Raw genomic sequence first — 6,634 nt, forward strand, 5'->3', positions numbered from 1 at the left:
AAAAGTTCATGTTTTTTTTCTAATTAATGTACACTCTGCACCCCATCTTGACTGAAAATACCCCAGAAATATAGAAATTTTTGCAAGTTTATTAAAATAGAAAAACTGAAGTATTACATGGTGATAAGTGTTCAGACCCTTTGCTCAGACACTCATATTTAAGTCACATGCTGTCTATTTCCTTGTGATCCTCCTTGAGATGGTTCTACTCCTTCATTGGAGCCCAGCTGTATTTAATTAAACTGATAGAACTTGATTTGTAAAGGCACACACCTGTCTATATAAAAGCTCATAGTGCATTTCAGACCAAATGAGAATCATGAGCTCAAAGGAACTGGCCAAGGAGCTCAGAGACAGAATTGTGGCAAGGCACACATTTGCCCAAGTACTCAAGGTTCCTAAGAGCACAGTGGCCTCCATAATCCTTAAATGAAAAAAGTTTGGGACCACCAGAAGTCTTCCTAGACCTGGCCGTCCAGCCAAACTGAGCAATCGTGGGAGAAAAGCCTTGGTGAGAGATGTAAAGAAGAACACCAAGATCACTGTGGCTGAGCTCTACAGATGCAGTAGGGAGTTGGGAGAAAGTTACACAAAGTCAACTGTCACTGCAGCCCTCCACCAGTCAGACCTTTATGGCAGAGTGGCCCGACGGAAGCCCTCCTCAGTGCCAGACATATGAAAGCCTGCGTAGAGTTTGTTACAAAACACATAAAGCACTCCCAGACTATGAGAAATAAGATTCTCTGGTCTGATGAGACGAAGATAGAACTTTTTGGTCATAATTCTAAGCAGTATGTGTGGAGAAAACCAGGCACTGCTTATCACCTGTCCAATACAATCCCAACAGTCAAACATGGTGGTGGCAGCATCATGCTATGTTGGTGTTTTTCAGCTGCAGGGACAGGACGACTGGTTGCAATTGAAGGAAACATAACTGCGGCCATATGCAGAGATATCCTGGATGAAAACCTCTTCCAGAGTGCTCTGGACCTTAGACTTGGCTGAAGGTTCACCTTCCAACAAGACAATGATCCTAAGCTAAAATAACAAAGGAGTGGCTTCAGAACAACTCTGTGACCATTCTTTACTGGCCCTGCCAGAGCCCTGACCTAAACCCAATTGAGCATCTCTGGAGAGACCTGAAAATGGCTGTCCAACAAAGTTCACCATCCAACCTGATGGAAGTGGAGAGGATCTGCAAGGAAGAATAGCAGAGGATCCCCAAATCCAGGTGTGAGAAACTTGTTGCATCATTCCCAAGAAGACTCATGTCTGTACTAGATCAAAAGGGTGATTCTACTCAGTACTGAGCAAAGGGTCTGAATACTTATGATCATGTGAAATTTCAGTTTTTCTTTTTTAATAAATTTGCAAAAATTTCTACATTTCTGTTTTTTTCAGTCAACATGGGGTGCAGAGTGCACATTAATGTGAAAAAAAATGAAATTTTTTGAATTTACCAAATGGCTGCAATGAAACAAAGAGTGAAACATTTAAAAGGGTCTGAATACTTTCTGTACCCTCTGTATACTAGGTAGGCCAGTACCTAATCAAAAAACAAACTTGGTTGCTATAAGGCCATCATTTGGATTGGTGAAATTCATTTAAAACTTTTATTAGTCCAATGAATTAAATGATTATGTCTGCACTGTGCTATGTGGTGCTACACGCATGTTATTTTTTTGCTGTACTGTATTTATTTGGCACTGGTAGATTGGTATTTTTTACTATTATTTGGCACTGCTAGGAAGCTGTTTTGTCCTTAATTGTCGACCTTCTGAGGAAGTGTTTAGTGCTGCACTGTAGTCTATTTAGTGCTGCACTTTGGTCTCTGGTGTGACTGGGGAGTTTTTTTTTGCATTGTTTTATATGGCACTGCTGGGGAGGTATTTTTTGGTGAGTAGTATCAATTTTTCAGTGCTGCTTGGGAGGTACAGTATTTAGAGCTTCTCAGTAGTGCAGCTAGGAGGTAGATTGTTCTGCTCTTAGCAGTGATTCATTAAGACTGGCATTTCATATGCCATTCTTAATGACTGGCGTGTAGGAGTAGGGTGTGCAACTTCATGAAGATGCACACGCCAATCAAATGGAATCTGTCATCAGATTTTTGCTTTGTAATCTAAGAACAGCGATGTGTCACTTATCAGGCTGTGTGCTGTTGTTTACTAACAATAAAGGCTTTATTACTAGGCCATTATCATTGCTGGGACCAGTTGCCTTGTGCCAAGTAGTCTGACTTCACCTCCTTTCATAAGCAGCTCACTGTCAATATACAATGTACACAGAAAATTGTGGTGTTTGTGGGCACAGCTTTCTGAGCTCTGCTACATCAAACAACACTGATTGTGTCACATCTGCTGCACCCAGTAAACTAAGTGACACCAAGGGATTCAGGGTCTCTTTTCCAGGGCTGTGGAGTCAGAGTCGAGTCAGAGTCAGAGTCCATTTTGGTGGAGTCGGAGTCAGAGTCAGTGTCATGGAAATTGAGGATTTGGAGGTTTGGCTTACCGACTTCACAACCCTGGCTGCCTGCTGACAGATTCCCTTTAGTGAATTTGACGCAACTTGTCAGTGGTGTGCACCCATATGGGTTTTGCCAAAAATGTTAGTTATATCAATTTATGGTGTAAAAATAATGCCACCACTTTCCATGAATATGAGGGGCAAGCACAGCCATGTCCAATCTGACCCTAAACCTCCCCACCGCTTCCTCCATTTTGAATGCCAAAAGTCGCTCCATTTTTGCACAACGGTACGTTGCGCAAAAAATTTGTGACATTTCAAAATGTTTTATGCCACATTTAAATCATAAGCAGTTTGATATATTGGGCCCTTTCTTTTTTACACTGCGGTGAGTTCTTGTGCTCTAGTTTTTGGCAATGCTTAGAAGGTTTTTTTTGCTACTCTGATTTTTTTGGGGGGGCCTGCTTGGACGCTTTTAGTGTTACAAAGTGGTATTTATTTGTCAGTGATGGTGAGACATTTAGTGCTTCTGTATTAGTTGCTTTAGGTAAGGTACATTGTGCTGTATTATGGTATTTTGGGAGCCATTTTGAGCTGTCTATGGCATTTATTTTGCAATTTTGGGGATTTATTCAGTGTTGTACTATGATATTTGTTTGGTGCAGCTGGGATGGTATTCTGTGCTGCATTGTGTTACTTTTTTTTACTACTATAATGTATTCAGTGAAATGCATGGTGGTATTTGTAAGGATCTTCAGGGCCAATATAGGGTGTAGTGTATATATTGTTGCTAAGTAGTGCTTCATATTTCCACAGAGATTAGTAATCTGACAATCATTGACTATTTCAATAAACCTTTAACGGTCAAAATGAAACATTTCATTCCAGGCACTTATAAAGAATCCCTTGCTGAAGTGCTGAACATAACAAACAATCCTCTGGTTTATAAACATGGGTATATATTTGATGAAGATGAAATATTTGCTAAAAAGAGTGAATCCTTGGTAAACTACATCACTCAGGAAATGAGAAAGTGCACCACAGAGCACTGCCGTACCTACCTGTTTTGCAGAAAAATTGACAATGACATACTCTGCATGGAGTTATCTTTTTGTAAGTATTAACCTTTCCTACCACCATCGTACAGGCACCATATTTATGGACAGGTTTCATTTTTATATATTGTGAGGGGTTGACTCGCTGCGTTGCTGCACAAAGGTAGACACAGGAACAGTACTAGTAGAAATTCATCTGCTGGTTAATTTTAAACAGCATAACCCTTCACAGGGTTCAGGAAAAACAAACATAGCCTTTCTGAGAAAAAGGTAAAACAAAAACAAAGTCTCTCAGAGTCCTTGTCCTACAGGCTTCACTACAGGAAACGCACACAGCGTCCTTAGCACTTATGGGAGGCACGTGGGAGTTCCACCTCTCTCCCAACACACACTACAGTGATTTCTGTATAATTTGGTGGGATATTAATTTGGTCCTAGGGTGCCTTATCAGTGATACGTACAAAGTCAAAAGTGGCCAATTTTTGCTCATTTTTTAGTTCGGCTGCGCCCCTGAGTATTTTGTTTTTTGCTTTTCTTAAAATCCACTGTACAGTTCCAGAGTTGTGAACCTTTTCATTAAATGATAATTTTTATGCTCTCTACCAATGGCGCCTGGCTCACAGGATCCTCTGGGGCATAGCTTTAAAGGGAATCTGTCACCCCTTTTTTGAGATATCATATAATGATATCATTCAATTGTGTGTCACATAAGGATTCTCTTAGTACTTTTGCTTCCCCCTGACCCCGCACCTTTCATGCATAAATACCTTTTTTATATCGGTTCAGATGTATGTAAACAGCCACGGTCCGGTCCGCTGGGCGGGGCTTGTTCAACTGCTCCCCCCTCCCTGTCTTGCTCTACACAAGAAGTAATGCATAGAGCAAGACAGGGAGGGCGGAGCAGGTGAATAAGCCCCGCCCAGCGGACCGGACCGTGGCAGTTTACATACCGTGGCCGATATAAAAAAGGCATTTATGCACGAAAGGTGCGGGGTCAGGGAGAAGCAAAAGTACTAAGAGAATCCTCATGTGACACACAATTGAATGATATCATTATATGATATCTCAAAAAAGGGGTGACAGATTCCCTTTAAGCTACTCTGCATTATCACCTTGTGAGCCATGTCCCCTTTGTAAAAAATCATTAAAAAAACAAAAAAAAGACCTGTATCTAATACTATTTCTACACAAATCTTTTATAACTTTTTTTTTCTTTTGTAGCAAAGGGAGACAAAGAAATTATGACGCATCCAATATCTTTTCCTGGAGTTTATATCCCAAATAATGATCCAGAGATAGATGGTGAATACTTTATCAAAAAAGTGGTAGAGGAAAACAAAAAAATGTTGGATGGTGATGAATTCATGACACAATCAAAAGAAGATGAAGAGGAGGAACCAAAGATCTATCATAGAATACAATAGCAGATGCTCCGTGTGATTAAAATACATAGGCTGTATCCTAGTTGGCTGCTTTATAATAGGACCATGTATAGCTATCTAACGAATGATGATCTGTGGGGGTCCTGTTCCACCAGTCGTTCATAAGCAGTTGTGTCTCAAAATACATTAGCAAGTATTAGATCTAGATTTACAAAACCATAGTCCACGATGTGCTAAGTGAATGCAGCATAGGTGAAGAAAGTAGTATTAGTAACAGTAGTCTTTATATATTAGGACATGTATTGGGTATTATCAACAAAAAGCCATGTGATTTTCCAACAATATATTTGATGCATGATTTGACCTACTGTAGCTGTAGGATAGCAAAGCTTGACTAGTAAAAGCTGAATAAATAGCAAAACAAATAAAAACTTCTCACTGACTGATGATGTGTGCTCATTTTACGTGAACAGTATCTTCTATGTAGAAGATAGAAGTAATTGTATTTCTTGTGGACGATCGTTACACTGGTGCAATCATTCACATTTTAGATCATATTCACTCTTAGAATTGTTCAAACTGGCATTAGACAATCAGTGATAACAGTCGTTGAACTAATAATCTTTCTAAGAATGTTCTTCCGAGAAAAGATAATTTACGGTTGAAACATATTTTGGTTGACTACTGGATGAAAAATTCAAACATTGCCGACTTTGATTCAGACATTGACTGCGTTCCATTGGTTGGCTAAAAAAGTCTCATGTTGTTTAATTACACTTGATTAATATGTCTTCTGGTAGAAATCATCCATTTTCATTACTTTGGAATAATTTGTATGGCTTCCTTAAAGCACAACGTCTTTTTCAGATGGGTCTAATCAGGAATCCACCTGAAAAAAATGCTTAACAATGGTAAAAAGAATGAACATATGCACTGCAATGATAAAATGACTTACTGTGCCTATACTCCATGAATGAGAGCCTTTTTAACAGCTTCAAGATTCAAAAGTTGTGAAGCAGCTAAAGGACGTGTATTATGATTGGGTCACCGAGGAGGAGAGCAAGCCCAAGCTAAGCCACAGAAAACCAGAGAGGTTGGTAACTAAGCGGATTGCAGACCCCTGATCCTATCCACACAACTAGCAGTAGCCGTTGAGCGTACCTACGATGATTCTAGACGCCTCAGCACAGCCAGAGAGCTAACTAAACCTAAAGCAAGAAAGGGGAAATCTAAACTGCCCCAGAGCAGACCCCAAAGGAATAGATAGTCCCCAAACTTATATTGTCGGTGAGACAAGATGAAAACACAAACGCAGGCAGGAAAATAGACTGAGCAAATGATGGGGCCCACACTGACTAGACAGGACAGGAAAGGAAAGACGCTGTCTGCAATCACACAATAAACCCTGCAAAAAGTCCAACACGTCTGATGCAAAAAACACTGAAGTCGCACGACTTCGCCCACTGTATCAGCACTCTGGTGTATTCTGAAAGCAGAGCAAAAAGAGGACAATCTAATAAGGGACAAAACAAACAGGCACAAGCAGTAACATATGGACGGTGATTCAGCACAGCCCCAGCCGCAACTGGCTGACCCACACAAAACTGAGATAGACAAAACCAGATCAAATGCAAACAGAATAGCAAATGAACACTTAGCTGAACATGCAGGGACTGAGCTGGAAACATCAGACCTCAGGAGGCAAGAAGAAAATCGCCAGCAGGGATAGAGGGA

General features: G+C 40.4%; 1 long non-coding RNA gene across 1 annotated transcript; it reads left to right on the top strand.

The window, feature by feature from the left end:
• The first annotated feature begins 3,365 nt into the window (after nucleotides 1-3,365).
• Nucleotides 3,366-5,335, top strand: LOC141051257 (uncharacterized). Its single transcript, XR_012220608.1, has 2 exons — nucleotides 3,366-3,576; nucleotides 4,740-5,335. It is a non-coding gene; the product is annotated as an uncharacterized lncRNA (long non-coding RNA).
• Nucleotides 5,336-6,634: the final 1,299 nt, after the last annotated feature.

This window comes from Dendrobates tinctorius, unplaced genomic scaffold (assembly GCF_039654945.1).
Source record: "Dendrobates tinctorius isolate UK_male_01 unplaced genomic scaffold, ASM3965494v1 ptg000156l, whole genome shotgun sequence".
NCBI lineage: Eukaryota > Metazoa > Chordata > Amphibia > Anura > Dendrobatidae > Dendrobates > Dendrobates tinctorius.